Raw genomic sequence first — 26,218 nt, forward strand, 5'->3', positions numbered from 1 at the left:
CATCAGATGCACATTCATTTTCTCTTTTTGTTGTCTGGCTAGTGCCTAAACTGACCTCTGAAAATATTTTGTTGAACATAAAAATGTTTCTGTTTCCTAAAGATGAGCATTTTTCAACCATTTAGGTTCCACAGAAGATTTTCAGTATTCTTTGGAAAGATGACATCATGCTGTGTTTCCAGAGCTTCTCAGCTAACATACACTACCTGACAAAAGTCTTGTCGTTTATCTATTTTGTAGAAACACCTGCTATTAACCTGACTTTTAATTAATCAATTGGTGTTAGAAATAGCTCACATGAAAAGCTAAAACCCTCCCAAATGATGTTTAATGCACTTAAATGAATTAGTTTCACTAAAATATTTTTTCTCATTTAATAAAGACAGAGAGGTCAAATTTTGGCAAGACAAAAGTTTTGTCGCCTATACAGAAATTGAACAAATTTTCTGCAAATATTTTTAGCAAATGAAGTAGTGGTGCTGTGAGATCCAAATTTAATATCTTGTATGACTTCCATGAGCTTGAAGGACTGAATCCATGCGGGTTGGCAAGGATTCATACAATGTATTGATGAAGTCATCAGGAATAGCAAAGAAAGCAGTCTTGCATGCCTCCCAGAGTTCATCAATATTCTTTGGTGTCATGCTTCCTCTTTCATCCTACCCCACATATGCTCAATGAGGTTCATGTCTCGTGACTGGGCTGGCCAATCTTGGAGCATCTTCTTTGCCTTGAGGAACTTTGATGTGGAGATGGAAGTATGCGATGGTATGCTTTACTGTTTTCTGGGTGAATCTCGGATCCATGCGGGTTCCAGTAGGTCTCCAGCAATATTTGCAGCGACTGTGGTGTAATTCAACAGAAGATTCATCTGAAAAATCCCCCTTCTGCTTTTCCAGCGTCCATCCTTTTAGCAGGCTGTTGGCATTTTGTTTAGTGCTGGCTTCTGGGCACTGATTCGACCATGGAGGTCATTTCGAGACAAAATCCGACAAACTGTTCTGGTTGACACAGGGATTTTAGGTGACCAGGTCTCGTGGAGCTCTGCTGCAGTGGAAAATGGGCTGGCATTGGATTTTCGAGCCGACAAACGGTCCTCTCAAGCAGTTGTCTTCCGGGGTCTGCCTGACCTGGGCTTGTCAAAAACGTCTCCAGTCTCTTCAAATCTTTTTTCTATCCTCTGTAGTTGACACATGCAGTTGATGTGAAGGTCTAGTGTACTAGGGTTCTTTTTATACACACCTGAGACCTAATTGATCCATTATTAGTCACAGATGAACCTTATATGACAAGGCGACAAGACTTATGTCTTTGCAAATATTGACTCAATGGGCTTTACCAAGCTGTGAATATTAGAATACTTTTTGACGTTTCGTTTTGCACTGAAACATTATTACAAAAGCTGTTGGGATTAAAATGAGCCATTTCTTGAATTTTTTTAATTAGAAATATATTTTAGCGGGACTTCATGTCAATTTGTACACAAGCAACAAGACTTTTGTCAGGTAGTGTATATGTAAAACTAGAAAACATGCACATTGTTGGTATAGTTTCATTTGTTGTCTTTTACTTTTGTGATAAAGTTGTTTCAATATATTTAACGTTTTGTTAAAAAACCATTAGGCCTAAGAGAAGTATCTACCGAGAGATTAATTAGAGATAATAGTTAGGCCTAACACTTCCCCGCTGTGCAGGTCTCTCTGCAGTTCTATGCTTGCAACAAAGATATCTGGGTCAAAGACGAAAAGGGGGTTTAAAGCATAAAAAAAAATAAAAGTGTAAAAGAGCTTTAAATTTAGTCTTTTTCACATACATTAGAATATGTCCTGTTTAACTTTATGTTTTTCTGAGCAAAAAATAATTACTACCATACATTTTTACTGGGATTTTACAGAAGACACCAACTAAAATGTCATTCAGTGTAACAATATTTTTATGCAAAAAAATATAATCAGACATTTTTAGAAAAACTATTATTTGATGACACATTACAAGACTCTATTTATAGATCACAGTGCAGACACCAAATACTAACTATTTGTCATATTAAAGCATTTTACATCGCCAATATCCTTTAAACCATTAGGTTTTACCCATTTGTCAGCAAGAAGTTTTTGTAAGGAAGTGAAAATCAATTCAAATCAAATAAATTTTTTGTAGGATCACACATTATTTTACATATTTTAATAAGTACAGCTCAGAATAAGTATATTGTTTCATTTCTACATAAATATATCTGTTACACCGAATGACAATGGTTTGTTACACTGAATGACATTTTGACAAAAGTGTCATTGTTTCCATTATTGCAATGTTTTGAATATTATTCTGTATCATTTTATTCCTAAACAAATCACAGAAGTAGTTGCTGAAATTAATAATCATTTTATTCCACAATACATATCATATTCGTAAAAATTAACTGAACAGGTGGTAATACTGTATAATAAGATCCAGAACTGCCCTTATACGTTTAGCTTCTGCCCTGTGTTTTCTTTGATTTTCCCGCCATTACTTTCGCCTCTTCTCAGCTGCATCATCTGATAAATTCCTGATTGACGGGTGATCAGGATTTGCAGCCAAGGCAGCTTGCTTTCTTCTCTGGTTGCTGAAATACAGATTCCATGTAATTATTGACATAAAATTATTGACATAGATCTATATAAAACGTGTTATTAATTAAAAATACTTTCTGTTTGGCAACATAAATGACATGTCATCAGGATTTGTATTATGGGCGGAGAATCCCCTCAGTGGCCTCTCCTTAAAGGGATAGTTCACCCAAAAATGAAAATTCTGTCATCATTTACTCACTCTCGTGTTGTTTCAAACCCGCATAAATGGAAGGAAGATATTTTGAGAAATGTTTGTAACCAAACCTTTTGTGGACCCCATACTATGATACTAAAAATAATACTATGGAAGTAAATGGGGTCCACGAACGGTTTGGTTACAAACATTACTCAAAATATCTTCCTTTGTGTTTATCAGAACAAAAAAAATTCATACAGGTTTTTACCAACATGAGAGTGAGTGAATAATGACCAAATTTTCATTTTGGGTGAACTATCCCTTTAACTTGTGGTATAGGTAGGGTGGAATCTCTATCTAAAAACAGCAGTAAACTATTATTCTGTAGGGCTAGGCTTGGACACAAATTTCACGGTTTGATTTAATTTCAAATCAATTTGATATTGATTAACATCATCTGAAAACAGCATAGACTGAAAGATCGATTATTGTGATTTACAAATCACTATAGTTTCTTCAAAATTAGAATTGATTAAAATCGAGAAATCTATCTTTTTAAACCCAGCCCTATTATTTTTACATTGCACTCCTCAATACCTTTCTCGTCTCCTTGCTAAATGCATTGCCCTAGCTACTGGGTCTGCATTAACTTTCTGCCAGTGCCTAGAAACTTTCTCTTTGTTTGTGGGCATCTAAAAGAAATCAGTACCAAAACGACAAAAATACATTAAAACATTAATATTGATAAAGTTTGATATATTTTTTGTGCTAAACATCCCTCATTTATCTGAAATAGAAATAAAATGCTAAAAATGTTATCTAAACAGTGACACTATCATTCAGTGTAATGGATGACACTGTGGTGTAACATACAATTTGCATTACACCGAATGACAAAACATTACCCTGAATGACGAAACTTTTACTTAAGCTAATATTAGTAGTTAACAACTAGATACCTATATCAAACAGTGAACTTGACCAGAAAGGTTTATCATCATTATTCACAACATCTACTTTTTTTTCAAAAAATCTAACAATAAAAGTGTTTTTTTGCATTTCACTGAATGACAGTCATTTTTGTAACTCAAGATACCACACTATGAAAAGGTGAAATTATCAAATAATTAAGGGCAATAAACTTAACTTGCTGAATCACCACATGGTCTTCAGGGGGTCTTTTGATGATGTCACAGACTGCTTGATGACTATTGTTTGTGTATTTAATTTCAAAATGGTTTCCTGATCCCGTTACACTGAATGACCTCTGACAAACTGCATATTCGGGACAAAAGTCCCCTAGTTGTTTCAATATTTAACGAAAAAAATAACACATAGTCCTATTAATATAAAACAGCCAACACTTATGTGAACATGCCAAGGAAGCAAATTTTTTTTTAACATGGTATTTTATACGTTTATTTAAAAATGTATTAGTAAAATCATAGTCCGGACCATTACGCTGAATGACGATTTTACACTTTGGAGCATTATTAAACTCATATTTGGTCATTGTATTTTCACAAAAGTTATTTGAAACATAAAAGTAGACATTTTACTTGCATTTTATATGTTTTTTTTTGAATGTAAAATCACTTTTGTAAATTATATTTGATGCGGACACCAAAATGGTGACGTCTCGTCTTTGACCCATCTACAGATATTGATATTGTCCAACAGATTGTGATCAGGCTGTAATGGGCCTTGTAATGGAATCCTGTAAAGGTAGAGGTGTTTCTAATAAAAAAAAAGTATCCTATAATATATACTTTGTGCAGGTGTGGGTGTGTGTGTGTGTGTGGGGGGGTAATGGGGCCCTATAAGACATTGTGCCCAGGGGCCTCATTGGGCTAGTTTTGTTATGCAGATCTTGCAACCCCCACGCTCAGTCTATTGAATTGCATTGCTGCTGAGACAAGACGTGTGTGTTCTGTACTGTCTTCTTTGATTGTGTATGATTACAACAAATCACTCTCAGATATTAAATTAATAATTCATTCACTATTTTAAACAGCTGGCAGTAATTATATGGCTGAGAACATCAGTATTTAAAAAGAACACATTTAACTTTAGCACTTGTTGCACTGTAGGGATAGTGAAGCAAGCATTGTGCTGCACACGTCTGCATGCATATTATTATTATTTTTGTTTAATAATGGGGGCACGCACGTGTCCTAGTACACAAACTGCTGGTCATTGACTGGTTGGATGTCAATGCAACAGGCCTATCTTCTTAAAAATAAAGGTGGTTCATGATGCCACAGAAGAAGCACTTTTTGCTTTACACTCTAAAAAAACAAACGGTGCTATATAGCACCAAAACAATTGCTTTGGATCGTAACGATAGAAGAACCATTTTAGTGCCATATAGCACCGGTGAAGAACCAGTGAAGCACCAGTGAAGCACCAGTGAAGCACCAGTGTAGAACCATATAGGGGCCATATAGCACCACATATGGTTCTACATAGCACTATATGGTTCTACACAGGTGCTTCACTGGTGCTTCACCAGTGCTGTGTGGCACTGAAAATGGTTCTTCTATCGTTGCGATCCAGGGCAGCTGTTTTGGTGCTATATAGCACCGTTTGTTTTTTAGAGTGTATGGTTTTATTAAAAGTCTTAAACATCTGCAGAAACTTTTTGTTTCACAAAATATTATTTATTGTGAAAAAGGTCACATATTTTATATAAATGTAAGCAAGAAATTGATTTTTTTAAGAACCTTTGACTGAATGGAATGGTGCTTTGATGAGCCAGAAAGTTTCTTCTATGGTATCGCTTTGAAGAACCTATAAGCACCTTTATGTATTTTTATATGTATGATTAGATGGATTATTAGACCAATAGTTTTGCTATAATAGGTACAGATCCACCATGTTTCCATTAATTTGGCAGCTTGTCTATCTGCAATATTTAATTGTGAAGACAATAAATCTAAACACATTAAATTTATTTAGGGTGGGGTAATAGTTTTGTTTTCAATACCGCAAATTTAGAATTTTGTTATTGTTGATCATCTTTGATGTTAGTGATCCTGAAAGAAATGTTAGATCCTACAGATCCAAGCTTCAGATCCAATTCACTAACTAGATCTCCTGTCATAAAAATGCCTTTGTCTGTTACTCAAAGAAAGTCGAATCTGTTTTGAGTTAACATTTTTCTCAAGCACGAGGAAGAAAGAGAGGGAAGAACAGCAGGCATGAGAGGATGTGGTGATAAAATAAAACGAGTATGTAATTTATGTAATGTTTTAGTTGTGCTCTCAATGTTCATTCGGACTTCTGATTAGATTCAGCAGGTGTTATTATATCAACAAATAGCCTATACCATTAAAATGACGCCACATGATGTCATTAAAAACCGTAAGATGGAGATCGTACAGTATCTTTATTTGTAAATACATAAACAACAGTAGAAAAAAATAATGCAGAACAGAAAATATGTAAAATATATCTATAAAAATGAATAAATGCATATATGTGTACGAAAAGAAAGTCACCTCTCAGATAATACACACAAACTTTGTTTCTAAGATATACTTAGATTCATCTCTGTAAGAAAGCATGTACAATGCATGTAAAATTAACAGCAACACAAAACTTTCTACAAATACAAACAATCTGCATTACATGACCAATACAACATACAAACATGTGAACACTGACACTGTATGTGAAAATATAATTTACTTATATAACACTGTTTTTACTAAATATCAGTGCAGTTCAAAGTGCTTTACAAGCAAAGAAAAGCAATGTACGTACTGCATATAAGAAATTAAACAAATCTTTAAATGACTACATAATAGTGGTGTATGATTTCTTGCCCAAGAAACATACAAAATCAAGTATTTTATGACTTTCCTCCCTGTTTCACATCTTCAGACTGAAAAAGACAGTTTAGGTTTTTCCCTTTTAAGACTTTACTGTAACCGCCTACTTCAATCAATCAATCAATCAAACTTTTATTAAAGACAATCTCTTGGTCGAAAGCAGCAACAATACACACACAAAGACATACTCCACAATCACTTATTTACATGTGTACTAAAACACCAATGATTTCACATACAGTATTTGACGCTGGAGAAGTGTTGCAGGTTTCACTCACACAGCTTCTCAAACGGTCTTTTTAAGTAAATTGTTTATTCATGTCAGAGAAACCCTTATGACCGCTGACAAAGTTTTCTTCTATCAGCTGCACCATTTTAATTCTGTATTCTCATATTCCCTTTAAAGACTTTACTGTAACCGCCTTCAATCAATCAATCAATTATTAAGGACAATCTCTCAGTCCAAATCAGCAACAATACAGTCTTTTTAAGCAAATTATGTGTTTACTCATATCAGAGAAACCCTAATGACCGCTGACAAAGTTTTCTTCTATTAGCTGCATAATTTGTAATTCTGTTACATGTCTGTATTCTGACATAAAGTTTGAAACTTACAGCTGAAATGGTTAACTGTTATTACCGGTTGAAATTAATATTTATGATGTAATACAATGATATAAAATTAGGTGTTGTCGTTCTGCTTGTGGGCCAGTCATATGCAAATTAATTTGCCCATGTGACATCACAAATCCACCAATACCCAGGGGTGCGTTTCCCAAAAGCATCGTCAATACAGCATACTTCAATGATTCGACTGTTTCCCGAAACTATCGTTTCAAAGGACATTTGCAAACTGCATCGCAAACTTGGTTGTAACTACAGCTCTCAAGCTAAAAGCATAGTTGTGTGTTAGTTTGAGTTAAGACTAGCTAGTTAGTTTCTCCAATAATGATTCATACTATGGTGGTTAAGCAGAGAGTTATGTTGTCGTACGGGAAATGTAGCCCAGGCCGACTGTATTTAGAGTTAACATAAATTTGTTGTTGATGATAAGGACATTTTAAACTATGACACTTGCAGGATGTATTAATAATACTAAGACCTCTATATGTCAAAAGCTCTAAAAAAGTTTGATTCCTTGTGTAATTACCCTTTTAATAAAAAAATAAAATTAAATTAAAATGAAACTGCATAACCCTTACAAAAAAAAAAAACATGGTTTTGCTGATAGTAATCAATACACCAAAAAAACATGGTTACTACACATTTACCACAATAAAACCATGGTTAATTTTTGTAAGGGAATGATTCGGTTGTGATTTCAACAGGACCTGCAGCTCACAAAACATCCAGTTAACATGCAATGCTAAATTAAAACAAATTTAAACTTATCAAAGAGGAGGAGGAAAATCCATTGAAGCACAAGAGCTATACTTTTGCATCTGTTGATCTGACACTGAGTCAGCATCTGTGAAATAAAATAAGAGGTAATGTGAGAAACCCTTTAAAAGCAAACAAAATGAAATAAATGATCAAACTCATTTCTGTGTAAAAGAAAACAATACTTACTACTGCCTGACACACAGCCTGTAAAAATAAAAAAATAAAATGTGGATTAACAATGATAACAATAAACACAGTGATTGTGAATAATGTGTTATTGATATTTATAAACTTCACCTTTTAAAAGTCTTTTACCCTGACTGGACTTCAACAACACATTGACTCCCATAAAGGCAGCAAAGAGGATGAGAACCAGCACAAATCCAGCAGTGACTGAATATCAACAATCATTATTATTAATTATATACAATTATTTTATTATTATTTATTATTATTGCATCAATACGAGAAAATACATTTCAGTATACTAACAAAAATGTCTGTAAATCTTAATCTGTAAATGACATCATATTCATTACATTAGTAATAAACAAATCTGTACACATATCACATGACCTGTGACATACTGACAACATTTAAACAACAATGATAAAGTTTGTTTTCTCAAGCTTACCTAGCACAAAGAACACCATTGGATATTTTTTATATAAGAAAGCTGGAGATATTTTTAGAAAAAGGTTAATTCTTGGAAAATTGTTACAACATCAATGGATAAACACTGAGGTATCTATTTTCTATTATATGTTAATTTAAACAACATCATACAGGCTAAAAAAAATTTATATTTATGCATTTTAGATGCTTTAATCTAAATTTGAAATATAACATTTTTAAGCCCTGTGAGGCTCCAACAGCAGTAGTATTAACATTAAGTGTTATGGGGGTCGTTTCCCGGACAGAGATTAGCTTAAGCCAGGACTAGGCCTAGGACTAGGTTTAATTAGGAAATATAGTTTTAACAAACATGCCTTACTAAAACATTACTTGTGTGCACTTTGAGGCAAAACAAAGATCACTGATATATTTTAAGATATGTGAGTGTAAACTGTTTTCAGTTTGGACAGCTTTTACATTTATTTTAGTCTAGGACTAGTCCAATCCCTGTTCGGGAAACCTCCCCATGATATTTTACACACATAACCACATAAACTATGTTTCAACTAATAAAATATTGTAAAGCTGTTTATATGATTGACAGATACAAAATTGTGCAGACATATTGAATACAAAATACATGAACACAACCTGCTTGTTTCTGATCTCTGAAAACATTCACATTAAATCACATTATTTATTAGTTCAGCATTATGATTTATAGTCAGTTTATATCAATTTATTTAAGACTTAGACTCTAAACCCACTCTCAATGAATTTACCAAATTATTTTAGAAAAGTAATTATTTCATAATAAACAATTAGCCATTAATCTGTACCTATGTCATCATCTGTGTATACTCGTCTTATAGATTCACATTCGGTTCGCATAAAGAGCAGGAATGTTCTTGGCATTGCTGAATTTAAAGTGTAAAAACATGAGAAGTTGGTCATCTTCACACAAGGATCTGTACTGAACTCCCCTTTACAGATTGTTGAGGAATCATTGCTTGCTATTTGTCTAAACTTGTTGTTCTTTTTGCAGCATACGTGCTCCTGATCAGAGAATGTACAGGTAAGAGTAAACTCATCTCCAACACTTCCAGTCACATCTTTACAGGTTATCCTGAAGGGATCTGCAAAAGAAGAGTTTATAGTGTTGAAGTATACTGCAACTAAATAAAATAGTTTCATTAAAAATGTTATTTTATCTTAAGAAACAAAATTGTCATTTTAAAAGTTAATCCTATATTTGTTATTTGATAAATCACTGCATCATCTGATCTGTACACAATACAATCTCAGTTTTCTCTATTCATGAAGGGCTACTGTACAAAATACAGATTAGCATTGAATATGATCTATGAGATGTGTTTGGGCATATAATGGGTCAAAACTGTCCATAAGCTTTACAGCAAAGAATAATTTTACAAAGATCATAATGTAGAGATAAAGGCAGAAGACATTGTTCTTACTGAATGGACTATAGGCCTACTACTTGTTAGTTACTCTTATAATGTTTTATGTGTATATGTGGGTATAAAATGAATAAATACATGGGTAAAATAAATATGAATTGTTGGCACATCTATATGTATTTTGCTTGACATTTTTGCTTTTTAGTTTTTATATTATAAAAACATTGTTCATGTTTGTAAGGGCTAGTGACGTTCAAGACTTTCAATATTTAGCCTAAGTGTTGTACAGTTTTTGTTTTGTTTATACAATAACACATCACTTTAAACATGTTAACACTTGTGCATGAAATATACCGCATGCAAGAGCAATGATTTTTAAAAACGGACTTAATTATATTTAGCATTTGATTTTGTTAGGCTCAAATGTCAGACATTTTGCTTATGATGTTACGATGGCTGCACGTGGTCTTGTAGAATAAAGCAGATTATAGCCATATAAGTCTTCTGATGGAGTTTGATGTAAAGTGTTCGTGATTTTTAAACATCAAAATATAATATAATAAATCATAATTTACCTTTAGTAACCGTGTTTACCACATAGACCTTAAGAAAATGAACGGGGTTTACCATGGTCTATTTGCCTAATGGTGGTCAAGACAACCGCACTCCTTTTAAACTTTTTTAGACAAAGTTGCACTTTTAATAACCCTGAAACCATGTGCGTGTGCGTACTTACATGTATCAGCAAAGGCGAGATGAATCCCAAAGAGCAAAAGCGCTACAGATCGCATGTTCGTTTTATATTCGAGATCAGATATATTCAGAAATATTCTATATGGGGAGGCTGCAGACCTGGAGCCGGTGGATCTGCGCCCCTGGCAGTTTTGAGCCCCTGGCAGTTTTGCGCCCCTGTTGCTTCGTGCGTTCAGTAGGGGGAGAGGGAAATACAACTACGATACTAGCCTATTTAAACAACCGTTTATGAGAACTATTGATTAATTTTTACACATTTAAACGAAAATTGTATAAACTTACAGTGTATACTGCAGTCTGCACTACGGAAAAATCCATATAGTCCAGGTCTGGTCATCTTGGTTTTTATTATTGGAGATAAAAATAAGGATCATGGTTTAAATAATTTTGCATCATGATACGAGTGTATATTAGCGTGTTTTCCTGTGGCATTTGAAATCGATTGAACCCGGAAGCGGCGCATGATGACGTCACACTTAACTATTTATATTTATTTATAAACTGTTTTTATATACAAGAGACTGGCTGATATGATGTTGTGATTTTATATTAAGTTACATTTAGATATTAACCATATTTAGGCCATTAAACATAAAGTACTGTAATCATATGGATCCTAAATGCTGTACAATTCACAATAGGTCGTCATACAGCTACAAAACATGTCCTACATAGCATTTTATGAAGACAAACACAATGTAACTTTTCTAAAATTCCAAGGGTCATTTAAAAGAAAGAGACAATATTGTGGTTCACAAATTTTTTTTATTAACACCATGACTTGGTTATTTCTTAATGACTCCTGTAGATGACTCTCCTATGGTTTGCCACTCTTTGAATGTTTTTTTTTATCCTGCTATCAAAGTGCTCTCGCTCACTAATAAAAATAAATAAAGCAAAGGTTGAATAGTGTTAGAAACAATGGTTACTTATAATTAATGGCAGTATATAGCATCAATCGTTTATAAATAATAAATGTATCGTTATAATACAATCAACAATAATAACTTTAGCAGATAATTTAACATACCTCAATTCGTATCGCTTCAAGAAGGTCTGCTGCTATCATACGGTCTGCTGTTTTGATATATGACTAGGCTCATATACTAATATACAGCCTCCCCCTACTGGACGCACGAGGAACAACAGGGGCGTAAAACTGTCAGGGGCGTAAAACTGTCAGGGGCGTAGATCTACCGGCTCCAGGTCTGCAGCCTCCCCCTACTCGAAATATTACTAAAAGTTTTGTCTTGAAGTCGACAGCTGCAAAACTTCTTTAGAAACGCCCTGTTAGTCCAACAAAATCCTGCCAATAGAAAACCAGACACAAACTCAGCATCACAAGTAACTACACACAATCTAAAGAAATGGCAGGAAGAAAATACACAAATCTACTAAAATGGAAATCAGTTCAGTTTTTCATAGATTTTCTTTATTGGTGAAATGACTAAATCAGACACTTTGTGCTTTAATTAGCAACATGAAATAAACATTTTGTAACAACTAAAGCTGGCATATTGCTTTCTTTTCATGCAATAACTACATTTAAAACTGTAACATAAAAAGATTGGGAGACTGTTAATGCATCTTCCTTTTATTAATGTGCTGATCTACCGTCTATTTTACAGTATATCTAATGTTTTTATTTAAATCACATTTATATAATTATATATTATATTGTAACCATAACTGCTGACATCATGAAGACTTGCAGATCATTTAATATCTTACACTAATACAGAATTTAAATGTTTCATCACTGTGTATGAAAGCAGAATAATTCATATTTAAACTATAAATATTTTCACAAGTAGTCATTTGTATAACGGGGCTTACTTTGACTTTAGGTTTATGTGTGTATGTTGTGATGTAATTTATCAAAAAACAGTAAGAATGAATACGATGGCATTAAAATACCTCAGATAAAAAATACCGAACTCTCTTCCACTTTCTCTAGTCCTCAATTCACCCACATCTCTTTTCTTTTATTTCCCTCTAGTGGACATAATGAAAATTACAATTAAAACACAACAGTGAATGTTTACACAAGCACACAATGATGTGATAATCTTTACATGTTGCTTTATAGAAAATTATACATTTCATAAATATGCTACAGAACTACAATATGTTAAAAGCAAGATGGTGGTACAATCTTATATAATAAAGACGTTATTTGCCACTCACTTTATTTGTTATAGATAGAGTTTAATAAAACCATCTTGGCCATAACCAATTTATCCACCAGAGGTGACTGTATACATGTGAATTAAACAGATGATAGCGAATAAAGCAGCACTAAGGACTAATTCACTCCAAAACAAAAAAAAAAAATACATAATTTAGCTGTATGGCAGTCTAAACCTGTTGTTTCTGTTTTCTTCTTAAATCAGCTTTTACCTTCATTGTACAGACAAAATACATCAAAACAGCAGCATTTTCAACCTTTTATGTTTCACAGATGATTGTAGTGTTATTTGATAGGAGGATATCTTGTTTGCTGTAGATGTCTAAACCTGTTCTTCATCCATGTCCTGCTCTGAGATCAGATTAAAACTTCCAGTGCTTCATCATTAAGGTCGAGTTGAAGGTTTATCATAGAGGACAAGCAGGTGTAAGCTCAGTCCCTCAGAAGTTCATCACTGATCTGTCCTTTAATTGATCTTCTCTTCTAATTTCACCTCTTTAAAATAAAAGTGTTTCATGATGCCATGAAGAACAATTTTTTGGCTAAATAGTTTCATCTGAAGAAACTTTGAAAAGATTTTTCAGATTATAAAAAGGCAATAAAGAAATTGTTATTTAAATATTATTTCTCTGAAAAATTCCTTGAGGAACCCAAAATAGTTTTTCTATGGCAATTGTTGGTTAAAGCAAATAGATTTTTAAGAGTTAAGTCAATTACAATATAATTTATAGTATGTATAATCTCATTTTCACAACTTGTTAAAAAACCCATATTAATACATTATGGACATGGACCCTTTTAATACCATTGAAACACATATTTAGCATCAGGTTCATCATTTTGCTCTTGTAGATTGCTGATTTGCTTTACACATAACACAGATACATTACTGTTGATGACAGTCAAGTAAGGTTAAAATTTTCTTAACTATTGCTGGTACGTGGTATGAAAAACTGTTAATGTTTAAGTAAAAAGGTGCAGACTGATTAACCAAGCTTTTCAAAGAAATGTTTGTTGTAATGATAATGGCAGTATATTTGCTTTAATCTGTTTTTGATTTAATCGCGTGTGGTTTGTTGGTCATAACTGCAATTTTTTAAAACTAATCATAGGCTACATATTAAATATATTTGAGTAGGGTATAGTTTTGTTTTTGGAGGAAATGTACTGCTGTGCTTCCGGTTCTGTCCAGACTTCAGACCAAAGAGTTTTCCTCAGAAAAGTTTCAAACTCCACCAATCCTAAATATTGCTAATATATTGTTATTAATCTTTGATGTTTGTGGTGCTGACAGAAATGTTAGATCATTCAGATCCAACGTCAGTTCACTAGTCTCACTTGATTTCTCTTTGTCAGGAACCTTTGTCTGTTACTCTCTTAAAAATTAACACTTTTACTCAAGCATGAGTCAGATTCAAAGACAGAGAATGCCAGGAGATGACGTGATGTGAAAATAAAATGTTTATTGAGTTTTATTACGTTAATTTTTGTTTTTGTTATGTTAATTTACTGCGTCACAACATACTGTAAAAACCTCTTATACAGTCATCTTACTACATTTGCACTTGTGAAGGAAAACAAAACAAGCATAAACAACAGTCGAAAAAATAATGCACAATGAAATAAAAAATTGACATAAAAATACATATATGGGTAGGAAAAATTCAGTCACCCCTTAGATAATACACACAAACATTGCTTCAAAGCTTCATTCTGTGTCCTTTGTTTCTTCACTGTAAATAGGCGGCTTAAAATAAACATGTATGCATGTAAAAATAAACAGCAATGTAAAACAAACAAATACAAACAATCTGCATTACTGTCACAATGTACAGATGTAATCATGTTGACACAGTAAGTGAAAATAACATTTACTTATAGTGTTTTTACCCTTCCTTTATTATAAAAAATGTGGTATTCAAACCACCAGTATGCCAGCATATACATAAATTAATAAATCAAGATTTATTTATATATCATTTTTTACAGTTCAAAGTGCTTTACAGTCAAGAACAATCAATTTACACTATATACACCCAAGAAAATATATACAGCCAATCATCGGATGATCATGAATTGTTCATTTTAGGTCAATTAAACTACTATACATTAAGAAATGTTATTTTTTTTATAAACGTACAATTTCTAGGTTGTATACAATGTTAGTGAAGGAGATTTTGGAGTTTGTGCCTAAACGCCATTGACATTTATTTGATGACTATAAATTGTCTATTTCATGTCAATTAAAATATTATACATTTATAAATAGATGTGTTTTGTTTCTTTGGAGAAATATAACGTTTTCATGTTGTACATAAAAAGAATTAAATTACTTGGATAAACAAGTGACTCTTGGTGTATGATTTCTTTCCCAAAACATACAAAACTGAGTACTTTATGATTTCCCTCCCTGTTTCTCATCTTCTGACTGAAAAAGTCAGTTATCAGTTGAAAATAACATTCATGCCCATGTGACATCAAAAAAATTCAACAATACCCAGGGGAGCGTTTCCCAAAAGCATTGTTAGACATCTATGGTCGCAAGTTCTGTCATTACAGCAGTTCAACAATTTGTGTGTTTCTTGAAACCATCGTCTCAAAGAGCATTCACAAAGTGCATTGCAAACTTGTTTGGCTGTCAAGTTGTGGTTAAAAGCAGAATTGTGTGTTAGTATGACATGATGTAGATTTACACAGATCATTACCCTTTTAATAAAAATCTGATAATATGCTTATAAATGAACTGAGTAACACTTCTGTGTATTTGGTTCTCCAGGCGCTGTAAGAAACTGCATATTGATCCGGTTGTGAATGACTTTTCAGAATAAAGAGGGATTATATTTAACTAACAAAAGTCATGCAACTTTCAGTTTAAGTGGATCTGCAGCTAACAATACATACAGTCAACACACATGGCTAAAATCTAAACAACATAAAACTTATCAAAACTCTATAGGTCGGTCCATAGAATGAGAAGAGGGGTACTTCTGCATTTGTTGATCTGACCCTGGGTCAGTATCTGTGGCTGTGAAATAAATTAAGAGGTGCTAATGTGAGAAACTGTAAACCTTTAAAAGCAAACAAAATGACATAAGAGATCAAACTCATTTCTGTGTAAAAGATAACAATACTTACTGCCTCTCAAATAACCTGAAATAATAAAGAAATAAAACATGAATTAACAATGATTACAATAAACACAGTGATTGTGAATAATAATGTGTTAATGTGTTATTCATGTTTATAAAATTCACCTCTTAAAAGTCTTTTAACCTGACTGGACTTCATCCACACAATGGCTCCCATTATAGCAGCAAAGACGATGAGAGGCAGCAAACATCCAGCAGTGACTGAATATCAACAATCATTATTATTAAGATAAACAATTATTGCATCAATACGAGAAAATACATTTCAGTATACTAACAAATATGTCTGTAAATCTTAGTCTGTAAATTCGAATTACACAATAATATTACATCACTTACAAATCCTTTATGAATGTTTCACATTGACACCATTTAAATTATAAAATGAAAATTCAATAAATTTAAACAACAAAGTTTGTTTTCTAAAGCTTCAACCTCAAATAACTCATCCCCGTGTCTCTGATTTATGTCAGTCGAGGCATTAGAAGTTTTTCCTGACACAGTGCTTGTTTCTAACACAGAAGAGATTATTAAAGAGTAGCTTGTACAAAAACAATCAAATTAAAAATGCCTGTAAGGACAGTATTTTCATTGTGATTTACCTGTTAACCACTGTTACTTTGCCAGATTTATAATCAGGCAATATCGCTCTCGGATTCATGTGATATAGTTCGAATCTAAAACCTTGATCCATCTTATCTTAGACTTACAAAAATGAGACCTTTTTACTCATCGCACCATGACCTTCAAAATAATACTAAACATGAAAATAAAATTGCAATCTCAGAACAACATATATACATAACATCATATATATTCAGCAGATACCAAGTGATGTGAGCCTAACAGTGCAAAAGCCTTTGTGATGAAGAGATTAGGAGCACAAAAAGTTTCATGTCTGTAAAAAATGTCTGTCAACCTGAGGGTCAAATTTGGGTTAACAACACCACCTGAGGTTTAATTGTTTTACAGTGTATATACCAGCTGTACTACAGGCCAGAGGCAATTACAGCCGTGATGATATAGAGACTCTGAGAGCAATATTGCTTTTATACAGTTCACAAGGAAACAAGAATGGAGTGATTTTAAAAGCCTCTTTGTTGGGGAACTACTTTCTTCTACCATGGATTTAAAGGCCAGAATGACAGGTAACCCTTTCGGTTGTTTGTTTTGATGTCATAACTCAATAGACGGAATAACCGTTTCTTAATATTACCGTTTCTTGGTAACAAAGTGTAGTTTTAAGATTAGTTCAGTTGAATATGTATGATATTCCAATCTGCAGTCGATTAGTAAAGATAGCGCCTATTTGAACACAGTGGCGGCAGGGGCGCCGCCCCCCAAAGTTGGCCAGAGAAGAAAGCTACTTTAACATGTTACCAAAAAGTTAAATATATAATGCAAATTAATACTAAATAAAATAATTTAGTTGTACTATTTCACTGTTAGTCATGTTAATTTTAAAATAAATAAATAAATAAATAAAACTGAGTTCGTTGTGTGTGTGTCATGTTTGTGTGTCTGGGGCGCATGTGTATGTAGGTCAGTAAAAAGGGTAAAAATGTGACCTGAGGCTGAGCTCTAATTGGCTGATTTCGGATCCGGCTTGGTGCGCAGGACTGTGCCCCCAAACCCTCCCACTTATGTTGTAAGCGAATCGCTATTGTTGTTTTTTTGTCTTTGACCTCATGTAATTGGATCATTCTCAGAGTCTTATAACCGCGTTGCAGATTGCCATATAACTGCTAGTTACTGTACTGATCAGTGAAAGCAAGTGAAATATCTTGAGATAAAGTAAATATGATTTCATCCTTAAAAAATTACCCTTTACAAGGCGTCAGTTGAAGAATAAATAAAGGATTAAGAGGCTTGGACCAGATTGAGATTGTGTTTTCTTGGATTGAGGTCCAAGGTCAACACAGCCATAAGCCAGAAATTTTTAGAGCACTTCATGCTTCCTGCCGCTGACCAACTTTATGGAGATAGATGCACACAGTGACAAAGCTACCAGTACCTGGTTTAAGGACAATGATATCCCTGTTCTTAATTGGCCACCAAACTCGCCTGGCCTATTGTGAAGAGGAAGATGTGATATGCCAGACCCAAAAATGCAGAAGAGTTGAAGGCCACTATCAGAACACCTGAGCAGTGCCACAGACTGATCAACTCCTCGCCACGCCGCACTACTGCAGTAATCCAGGCAAAAGAGCCCAAACCAAGCACCGAGTGCTGTACATGCTCATACTTTTCATGTTGGCCCAGTTTTCAAAAAATCCTTTCTTTTTAATGGCCTTAAGAAATATTAAAATTTTCTGAGATACTGAATTTGGGATTTTCCTTAGTTGACAGTTATAATCACCAAAATTAAAGAAATACAATTGTGAAATATATCAGTCTGTGTGTAATGAATTAATATAATATACAAGGTTACTGGGGCGGCAGTGGCTCAGTGGTTCATGTAGGTTGTTTACAAACCGGAAGGTTGGTGGTTCAATCCCCGGCTCCACCGGACCAAGCATCGAGGTGTCCTTGACCCCAGCTGCTCCCGACGAGCTGGATGGCGCCTTGCATGGCTGACACTGCCGTCGGTGTATAAATGTGTGAGTGCATGGGTGAATGTGAGGCAAACTTGTAAAGCGCTTTGGATGGCCATAGGTCTGTTAAAAGCGCTATATAAATGCAGTCCATTTACAAGGTTGACTTTTTGAATGGAATTAGTGAAAAATTAGTAAAAAAAACAACAACAACTTTTTGATGATATTATAATCATATGACCAGTCTTCTGAGGTAATTTAAATGAGATCAGCTCTCATTTAGGGTCTCCTTTCATTTTCTAATGATAACATGAAGAAACAGTATTTTTGAATCTTGCTTCTAGTGTATATTTTGAAATCTCATGAAGACTTTGGTTTATTTTTGAGTGTATTTACAAAATGCTATTTGGGCAATAAATAAAGCATTTGATACAATCTCATGTGTCTAACTATTTTTAAATTCAACCCTTCCTGAATAAGTGATGTGTAATTTTTCATAATGGCTAATCATTATTAATAATCATTTGTAGAGTTAATGTTACTCAATTTTTATAAGATATGAGAAATATTAGGTAGACCTAATCATAGTTGTTAAATTTAGGTACTCTATACTCAAATATATAGAATCTACCAAACAAAGTGAGTGCAAAGTGTTACAACAATATTATTGAGTAGATTCTATAGGTTGCGTTTCACAGTGTGGGGACACCTACTTGATAAAACTAAGACTGGACACAACACTTAAGGATTGTTTTTTAACTATAAACAAAGACTGAGCACAACTGGAAAAGACTGGGCATGATTAGTTGATATGACCAAATTACATTTATAATCTGTGTCTCCATCTTAACAATTGAACAAATCCTTTCTGTACACACATTACGAACTGTGACATACAACATTTAACTGACAACACTTAAACAACAACAATAAAAAATGTCTAAAGCTTACCTTTTAGCACAAATAATTCCCATTGTCTCACATTTTCTTCATCTGAAGAATCTGGAGAGGTTTTTAGATAAAACATGAATTCTTGCAAATGATGTTACAATATCAATCGATAAACATTGAGGTATCTATTTTCTATTATATGTTAATTTAAACAACGTTATATGCGTTAGCTTGAAAAATATGTACATTTATGCATTTGGCAGATGCTTTAATCTAAATCTGAAGTGACAAGTGCTGTGTGTGATCAGGGCTCCAGCAGCAAGAGTATTAATATTAAATGTCATATTTAGTTCCCAGTGGCTTTGCAACTACGTGTTTACTGACCAGCAAGGTGTAATGCTTAATAAAATATTATTACACTCTTTGTATTATTGACAGATTGTCATAAAATTGTGCAGACATACTGAATACAAAATACATTAACACAACCTGCTTGATTTTGATCTCTGAAAACATACAGCACAATATTTATTAGTTCAGCATTATGGTTTATAGTCAGTCATGATTTAATATCAAATTAAGATTTAGACTCTAAACCCACTGTCTGTCAATGCATGTTTACCTAATTATTTTAGAAAAGAAAAGAAAATAATTTATTTTATAATAAATAATAAGGCAGTAAACTGTACCTGTTACATTCACCGTGAATTCTGATGTTTTTCCTCCACAATCAGTTTGCAGAAAGAACTTGAATTTAGTTGTCATTGCTGCTTTTGCAGTGTAAGAACAGAAGATGCTGGTGAACTGTGGACAGAAATGGCTACCAAACCCCCTACAGATTGTTGAGGAATCATTGCTCGCTGTTTGTATTAACTTGTAAATCTTAATGCAGCATGTATCATTCCAATCAGAGACTCTGCAGGTAAGAGTTAACTCTTCTCCCACACTTCCAGTCACATCTTCACAGGTTATACTGAGGTCATCTTCAAAAGAACAGTTTATAGTATTAAAGAATACTGCAAATAAACAATAACATCTTTTCATTAAAAAAAAATTATCTCAAGAAACAAAATTGTCATCTAAAAGTAAAAATGAATTCTGTATTTGCTTAGGCCCAGTGGTGTAGTGCAGGGTATACACAGGTACACGGAGTATTTTTACTTCTTTATTGGATGGCACTTCTACTTAAAAAAAATAAAATAAAAATGGGGGCATAAATTAAGAGTATACCCACTGCTTCAGGCACCACTACACCACTGCTTAGACATATTTTTGATTAATGACTGCATCATCTGATCTTCTTACACAAGACCTCAGCCCAGCTAATATTGGTGGCAAACACAAGGGGCCCTATCTTGCACCCAGCGCAATTGACTTTGTCAGTGACACATGTATCATTCGTATTTTGCACCGGCGCACAGCGGGTTCTTCCCTCCACAGACGCACGTCGGCAAACTAGGGAATGAACTTCAGCGCAAAAAAGGAGGCGTGTTCCGGCGCAAACCATCCCTGATGCTATTTTGCAGTTTCGAAAAACAATTGCGCTACTGACCAGAAAAAACTAGTCTAAAGTCAGTGGCGCGTTGCGCGTTGTTCATTATGCTATTTTAAGGGCCCATGCTTGAATAATATTGTGTAGCGTGCACAACGCGCACACACTTTTCTTATCTAATCTACACAGATGCAACAGTTATTTTTGCAAATCATAAATTGTTACAATAAAAAATATTAACACATGAGATAAGGGAAATCATTGTGGTGAGCATTGTGCAGGTGATAGTTTTTATTTATTGTGTGGCTGCGTTAAAAAAATTCTCATGCAAATAACGATTAAAATATTTTCATAAGTTTGTTGTGTGGCTGTATTACGTTTATTTTATCTAAATAATAATTAAAATATTTTCATAAGAAACCTTAATGTATGTGAACTTGATTTGTAAGTGTACTTTGGGGTTGGACCTTGCTTGCGTTTCTTGGCTTTCAGCGGTGAGGGTGGACGCAGTGATGTCCTCTGCTGGCGTCAGGTCATGTGTAGAGGCAAATCCACCTCCCGTTACACGGCGTGCCCGATTTATGCTGGCAAGCTTGGGTTTTCCTCGTCTCCTGACATCATTGTAGCGCTTGGCGCGACGATGGGGATGCCAGCTGATGAGACATTTGTGGCTATTTCCTCACACGCCTGCTTAACCGGCGCTGATTTGGTCGGGTTTCTCCCATCCCCATACAAAACAACTTCTCTGTCTTTGACTGGTCTTCCAAGAACGTGGGTCTCCTCGGCTGTGAACCGCTTCTGGCGTGCACCTAGTAAATCCGTCATAATAATAGCAACCCGCCATGGAACTTGCGCCCTTGCGTTTAAAGGGAATGTTGGATAGCGTTCTGATTGGTTTATTTGACATTACGCCCAAACCACACCTATGAATAATGAACCTACTTCAGACCAACCCCTTATTGATTTGCTCCTGGCGCAAGAGTTATTTCTCCCGCCGGGAAAATAGCAACAGCGCCCAAGATCCGCCCACAAAGTCACTTGCGCTTTGCGCTTCGCACTTGCGTTTCAGATCATTAAAATAGGGCCCAAGATCTGTTTTCTCTATTCAGGAATGAATACAGGCATGATCTGTGAGGCATTTAATGGGTCAAGACTGTCGATAAGCTTTACAGCACAGAATAATATTACACAGTGCATGAAGGCAGAGACATCTTACTTAATGGACTATACTATGTGTTACTCTTAGTGGCCGATCACACCAAATGCATTTAAAACGCCTGTAAACGCAAGGCTCACTGCACTGCCCTTTTTTTAGTCACTTTAAAAAAAGAGCAGTGTGGCACGGCTTTTTATATTGTTAGGCAACCACCAAGGCAGATGTCCTGTCAATCAAATATTGAAGCCTGATCACTCTTTTGCTGTTACCGGTCACATTAGCAGAAACTTTTAAAAAGAGGGTTTAAAAAGCGCATCAAAAGAAGATCATTTTTTAAGCTAAAAGTAGGCGTTGCTTGCCGTTGCCATCTTGGCCGCACGTCATCGCGCATCACTCGCGGATATCCGAAAATGGGTAAAGAGGCGGGATGCGGGTGAAGCTGAGGTTTCTGGTTGCTGAAACCACGCCCGCCTAGCTCAATTCTAGTGACCGCAGTGGCTGTTCACCCCTCACTTAAGTGGCCACGCGACCTTCCTGTCGATTTTTGCAGCGCGGCATGAACTTAAACAAATCTAATGTCTGGGATACATGCTGGATGACGGCGAAGGGGGTGTCAACAAACAACGCGTGCATACTCCCTCCCTAACCCCCCAAAATTTCTTTTCAATTCTACACAATTCACGTGGGTACCAAGTACTTTTACACTTTTACGTAAGTAAAAAGCTTGAGTTGATTCGTCAACGTCTACAGAAGTATTTTTAAACCCTAGTATCTATACTTCTACCTGAGTAATGAATGTGAATACTTTTGACACTCCTGGTCTTAAGTTATTCTAATTTTCTGAGATGCTGAATTTGGGATTTTCCTGTCAGTTATAATCATCAAAAATAAAATAAATAAAATGTAAAACATATCAGTCTGTGTGTAATGAATGAATAATATTAATAATAAATTATAGGATGACAATTCAACAAATTTTAACAACAACATCAAAGTTTGTTTTATAAAGCTTTCCTTTAAACTTCTCCTTGTGTCTCTGATCTATGTCGGTCGAGGCATTAGAAGTTTTTCCTGGCACAGTACTTGCTTCTAACACAGAAGAGATGGTTTATTAAAGAACAGCTTGTTCAAAAACATTTGAATTTACAGTGGCAAGAGAAAGTGAACCTCTTGGAATGAACTGGTTTTCTGCAGTGATTTGCCATAAAATGTGATCTAATCCTAATCTAGGTCACATCAATAGACAAATAAATCTCTATAAATAAATAACTCTAATTTCCTTTGTTTTTTTAATCACCCATTAAACATTCATAGTGCTGGAGGAAAATGTAACTGAACCCTTGGATTTAACAACTTGTTGAACCTCCTTTGACAGCAATTACTTCAAGCAAGCGTTTTCAGTAGTTCTGAATCATACCTGCACATTGCCCCCAATGGCCCATTTTGTTTTTCTTAAGCCAATCTGTGTTGGATTTACTTCTAATTAATTTTCCCCTCGATGCTGGCAAGTTCAGGCCCTGAGGCAACAAAGCATGCCCAAATCATGATGGTTCCCTCCACCATACTTGATGTTTTGATGTTGGTAAGCTGTGTCTTTTTGGCGCCATGGTATTTTTCCTGAACAATTCCACTTTTGTTTCATCAGTCCATAAAATATTTTCCCAGTAGCACTGGGGTTTCGCAAGGTGCTCTTTTGCACACTTCAGGCTCACAGCAATGTTTTTCGTGAGAGCAGTGATTTCCTCCAGTGATGGATGTCTAAACATTTTGGAATTGTTTTGTATCCCTTTTCAGCCTTATGGAGTGCAACAACTCTTGATCGGATATCTTCAGAGAGCTCCTTTTTTGCGAAGTAAGAGCTGATGCTTCTAAAGGACAGCAATCTCAAAATGTGTGCCTTTTTATCAAACAAAGTAGCACTTAACCACACCACCTTTTAACTAATTTTATTTCTGACACAAATTCGTTTTCATTAAGTAATTAGTCTATGGGTTCACTTACATTTTCTTTCAGCACTGTGAATGTTTAATGGGTATTTTCATGAAAGACACAAGAAACAAATTACTTGTGTGTTATCAGCTTATGCACAATGGCCCTCATTTATCAAAAGTGCGTACACCAAATTTCCAGCGTACACCTGGCGTACACCCAAAACCACGGTGACTTTGATTTATCAATATGGACGTTGGCGTACAGCACGCTCAAATCCTACGCCTGCTCAGGAGGTGGTGTACGCACATTTTGAGTTAGTGCAGAAATGCGCAAACACTTCCTAACACCACAAAACGCACTGACAAACTAAAATATATGATATATTATGACCCACTGTAAAAAAAAAAACTAAAACAAAGTAATTATAAACGTCAGTGTTTATTTTTATGCAACATGAACTTCAATGCTTAATGTGTGTGACCCCACCAAAGCATTTGATCCGCATGCATATGCATTCCCCAAGTTGCGAGCCGTTTCAGGGCAGAGCACGTGGGCGGATCGGAGCGTTGAGCGGTGCGGCAACACCATCAGAGCACCTTTTTCCGAAAATTCCGCTCGCTCAGGACCGCTCGTTGAACCCAGAACGCCCTTTGATAATTTGCTAGTTAGAGAATCTGTAAAAACGTCTAGCAATAAGTTATGGAATTCAAGCCTTATACATAAATGTAAAGTAAAAATCAAAGTTAAGATTGGAGAGGAAGAAAATATTGAAAGGGACTGGGGAGAGACTGTAAAAGTTAGCAAATATTCATCTTGGAATCTAAAGCGGCACATTGCAAGAAAGCACAAGGATGTGCTCGAAAACATGGTAATAATGCATCAAAAGGTAAGCTAGTTACATACCATTTGATGATAAATAAATAGCTATATAAGGTAAAATGCTTGTCTTGAATGGAGCCATAAATCCGATCATGATGACATGCGGACAAAATTATGGCCACGAATTATCTTTTATGCTACATTATGGACACTTATTTTTCTTATTTAGTCTAAAGAATGGCCATAAATATAAAATTAGTTCCCAATATTCAACAGTTTGTTCCTTGAAATTAATTATTATAATATTTCGTAATTACTATTACAATTATTATTACTTCAAATTATGAATTAGCCTAGTAAAACATGTGGATGTCGTGGAAACAAATTGTTAATTTGAATTATATCCGGAGCTCCATATCAAACTGGATCTTAGCTAACAAACAACTTTATGTAAATACAGAAAAACACACTATAAAAGTTACTACATCATTTTAAAATATTATTTTAAAAAACTTAACCGAACCATTAAGCAGACATATAATTTAGATGTAGGCAACAGTAAATAATAATAATAATAATAATAAATAATTATTCTTCTAAATATCAATTAAGCGTCATTAATAATAAAAATAATAATACAAATAATACAAAATGTCATGCAATTATTAATGTCTTTAATCCCGCTCTTTAAACTCCCAAATAAAACAATTTTGTTTCTTTCCACTTCCCCGGTTTGTCTTCTTTGCCGTCTTCCATGTGTCAATGTCGTAAAATGAGGGCGTGGGGGAGGTGGAGTAGTGATGGGTCGTTCGCGAACGAGCGGCTCTAAGAGCTGATTCTTTGTAGCGAACGAGCAGAGCCGAATCTTCAGACGCATGCAGGGGAGCCGGCTCTTCTAAGGGAGCCGAGCTAGAAGAGCCGAATCTATGAAAAGAGCCGGACTGACATCACTAAAATGTAGAGCCAGCGCTTGAGCCGAAAGAGCCGAATCAATGGAAAGAGCCGGACTGCCCATCACTAAGGTGGAGACTTGAATTTATATGGGCGTGTTATTCTAATGACGATCGTTTTCAGCCGCAGCATTTATGAAGAGCAGATATTGCGTACACCTGAATATCAACGGTACGCACAGTTTCATAAATCAGGCGGTGAGAGGAGTGTAAGCATAATCTTACGCCAACATATACGCCCGTTTCTACGCAAGAATGATAAATGAGGGCCATTGTGTTTGTCTATTGTTGTGACCTAGATGAGGATCAGATAACATTTTATGGCAAATCACTGTAGAAAACCAGTTCATACAG

General features: G+C 34.8%; 3 long non-coding RNA genes across 3 annotated transcripts in view; all 3 read right to left on the minus strand.

The window, feature by feature from the left end:
- The window catches only part of LOC141351529 (uncharacterized), a 107,595-nt gene that overhangs the window by 25,368 nt on the left and 56,009 nt on the right, over positions 1 to 26,218 (minus strand). The window lies entirely within an intron of this gene.
- LOC129417583 (uncharacterized) lies at positions 2,370 to 4,394 on the minus strand. Its single transcript, XR_012359568.1, has 2 exons — positions 3,349 to 4,394; positions 2,370 to 2,608 (listed from the first exon to the last, which is right to left on the minus strand). It is a non-coding gene; the product is annotated as an uncharacterized lncRNA (long non-coding RNA).
- LOC141351526 (uncharacterized) lies at positions 7,499 to 10,141 on the minus strand. Its single transcript, XR_012359798.1, has 4 exons — positions 8,602 to 10,141; positions 8,265 to 8,360; positions 8,154 to 8,171; positions 7,499 to 8,052 (listed from the first exon to the last, which is right to left on the minus strand). It is a non-coding gene; the product is annotated as an uncharacterized lncRNA (long non-coding RNA).

The sequence above is a fragment of the Misgurnus anguillicaudatus genome, chromosome 20 (genome assembly GCF_027580225.2).
Source record: "Misgurnus anguillicaudatus chromosome 20, ASM2758022v2, whole genome shotgun sequence".
Classification (NCBI taxonomy): domain Eukaryota; kingdom Metazoa; phylum Chordata; class Actinopteri; order Cypriniformes; family Cobitidae; genus Misgurnus; species Misgurnus anguillicaudatus.